This window comes from Cebus imitator, unplaced genomic scaffold (genome assembly GCF_001604975.1).
Source record: "Cebus imitator isolate Cc_AM_T3 unplaced genomic scaffold, Cebus_imitator-1.0 Scaffold266, whole genome shotgun sequence".
In the NCBI taxonomy this organism is placed as follows: Eukaryota; Metazoa; Chordata; class Mammalia; order Primates; family Cebidae; genus Cebus; species Cebus imitator.
Genome location: NW_016107581.1, coordinates 623,871 through 627,129, shown reverse-complemented (window position 1 = coordinate 627,129; position 3,259 = coordinate 623,871). Strand labels below are relative to the sequence as shown.

The following is a 3,259-nucleotide window of genomic DNA, read 5'->3' as shown; positions in this document are numbered from 1 at the left end:
AAAAAAAAAAAAAAAAAAAAAATCCTGAAGATGCAAGATGACTTATTTACCCCAGGTCACAAAGACACTTAAAAGCAAGTATATTTGGCAGAAGGTAACCTCACCTGGGGAAGCTGCCATACTCTCCTGGAAAAATTCCATGAGGTCAAATTACTGGAGAATCTCATTTATATGAATATATAAATAACCAAGCCAAATATCCAAAGAAGTATTCCTTAATACAAGTGTAAGAATGAGGTCAGGCCAGGCATAGTGGCTCACGCCTCTAATCCTAGCACTTTGGGAGGCCAAGGTGGGAGGAATCATTTGAAGTCAGGAGTTCAAGACCAGCTTGACCAACATGGTGAAATCCCATCTCTACTAAAAATACAAAAATTAGCCAGGTGTGGTGACACACACTTGTAATCCCAGCTACTCAGAAGGCTGAAGTGGGAGAATCACTTGAACCTAGGAGGTGAAGATTGCAATGAGTCAAAACAGCACCACCATACTCTGGCCTGGGTAAGAGGGAGACTCCATCTCAAAAAACGAAAAAAGATGAGCACGGTGGCTCATGCCTGTAATCCCAGCACTTTGGAAGGCTGAAGTGGGTGAATCACCTGAGGTCAGGAGTTGGAGATCATCCTGACCAACATGAGGAAACCCCGTCTCTATTAAAATTACAAAATTAGCCGGGCCTGGTGGCGCATGCCTGTAATCCCAGCTACTCGGGAGGCTGAGGCAGGAGAGCTGCTTCAATCTGGGAGGCGGAGGTTGCAGTGAGCCAAGACTACCCCAATGGACTCCAGCCTGGGCAACAAGAGGGAAACCCTGTCTCAGAAAAAAAAGAAAAGAAAACAGAGGCCGGGCGCAGTGGCTCACGCCTGTAATCCCAACCCTTTGGAAGACCAAGACAGGCAGATTACTAAATCAGGAGATCAAGACCAGCCTGGCCAACATGGCAAACTCCAACTCTACTAAAAATACAAAAATTGGGCTGGGCACGGTGGCTCACAACTGTAATCCCAGCACTTCGGGAAGAGACCTAGGAGGGTGGGATCACAATGAGGTCAGGAGTTTGAGACCAGTCTAACATGGTGAAACCCCATCTCTACTAAAAATACAAAAATTAGCTGGACTCAATGGTGTGAGCCTAATATCCAAGCTACTCGGGAGGCTGAGGCAGAATCACTTGAACCTGGGGGGCAAAAGTTGTGTCAAAGCACTCCAGCCTAGGTGACAGAGCTGGACTTTGTCTCCAAAAATATAGGGGTAAATACAGTCAACCACAAATCATCTACTGCAGAGTCGAAAAGTGTACACATCCAAAAAAAGAGGGGAAAAAAAAGCACATATCTTCATGGATGACACAGTTCTCTAGGACTAAACTCTGGGCTGGGCCTTCTGCATGTATATCACCTAAACCTCACAAAGGTCCTCCAGCAAGTGCTATTAACACCACCAGCTGTAGAGGGGAGTCTGAAGCTCAGGGAATTTAAAGTCAGTGGCTCAGGATCACTCATCTAAAAAAAAATGGCAGAGTGGCAGAACCCGCTGGAAGCCAGGTCTGTTTTGATTCCAAAGGTCTTGTTCTGAACAACCATGCACCACTGCCTGCCACACAAGTCATAAAGCTACTGTTTCTTCCCCAACCACCTGTCCACTCCTCCAGCCCCATACTTTCTGATGCTGATGGCCACTCGCATCTGCATTAAATATTCACTTTGCTCCTAGATACCAGTTTTGTTCAATGACCCCTGTGACGTTGAGATGAATGATTAAATACTCTGGAAACTGCAGAGGGTTAAATCAGGATGTCTTCACCTCAGCACACTACTGACATTTTGTGCTGGATAACAATTTGTCCCAGGGGGGCTGTCCTGTGCACTGTGGGATATTCAGCAACATCCCTCTCTTCCACCCACTAGATAGATGCCAGTAGTATCTCCCCACCCAGCTCTAACAACAAAAAATGTTTCTAGGCACTGCCAAATGTCCCCAGTTGAGAATCACTTGATTACGGAAAACTCAAAGGGCAGCTGACTCCTTTCATAAGCAGCAGTTAGAGATGCGGAAGTCAAACCCAAGCCTTGGCCAATTAGCGGCCATTGTTTCCTGAGGGCTTTCTATGTGGGAGGCAGTGGGCAACAAGCTTCTCCCAAAGGGCCCAGGCGCTGCTCCCACATGGAACCCCAGACTGGAGAGGACTCTGCTGACTGCTGGCACCTCTTTCACACCTGCTCCCACTGTCCACAGGAGGCATTTCTTGAGTGGAGCCCGTTTATAGGCAAGACTCATTCCTGCTCAACCCATGTAATTCTTTCCATACAAATGGATATTTGAGACTTTCAAATAATTCATCCCTCCAGGCGGGGTGGCTCATGCCTGTAATCCCAGCACTTTGGGAGGCTGAGGCTGGCGGATCATATTAAGTCAAAAGTTCAAGACCAGCCTGGCCAGCATGGTAACATCCTGTCTCTACTAAAAATACAAAATACAAAAATACAAAAATATGCCTGTAATTACAACTACTCAGGAGCCTGAGGCAGGAGAATCACTTGAACTCAGGAGGCATAGGGTGCAGTGAGCTGAGATGGCGCCACTGAACTCCAGCCTGGTGACAGAGTAAGACGCCGTCTCAAAACAAAACAAAAAACAGTGCCAGGCACAGGAAGAACACTGAGAAGCCAACCAATACTTACTAACAGTCTCCTGACCACTAGCAAAGAGGGACTGTAAAGTAGTTCATTAATAGTAAGAGGCAAAACAACCCCACCTTTTCATGAGAGTGAAGTTGGTTTTGAGGCAGGGAAATAATTCTGAAGAGCAGACGAAGCGCAGGGGCTTATGTCTTTAACTCCAGCACTTTGGAAGGACTAGGTGGGAGTATCACTGGAGCCCAGGAGTTCAAGACCAGTCTGGGCTACACAGATAAACCTCCCTTCTACAAAAAAAAATACAAAAACTAGTTGGGCATGGTGGTGTGTGCCTGTAGTACCAGCTACTCAGGAGGCTGAAGCATGGGGAGCACTCAAGCCCAGGAAGTCAAGGCTACAGTGAGTCATGATCGTGCTACTGCACTCCAGCCTGGGTGACAGCAGAGCAAGACCTTGTCTCAAAAAAAGAAAAAGAAACAGGGCCGGGCGCGGTGGCTCACGCCTGCAATCCCAGCACTTTGGGAGGCCGAGGCGGGTGGATCACGAGGTCAAGAGATCGAGACCATCCTGGTCAACATGGTGAAACCCCATCTCTACTAAAAATACAAAAAATTAGCTGGGCA

At 47.2% G+C, this 3,259-nt stretch overlaps 1 protein-coding gene across 2 annotated transcripts in view; it reads right to left on the bottom strand.

The window, feature by feature from the left end:
- SAE1 (SUMO1 activating enzyme subunit 1) overlaps positions 1 to 3,259 on the bottom strand; it is an 86,629-nt gene that overhangs the window by 43,597 nt on the left and 39,773 nt on the right. The window lies entirely within an intron of this gene.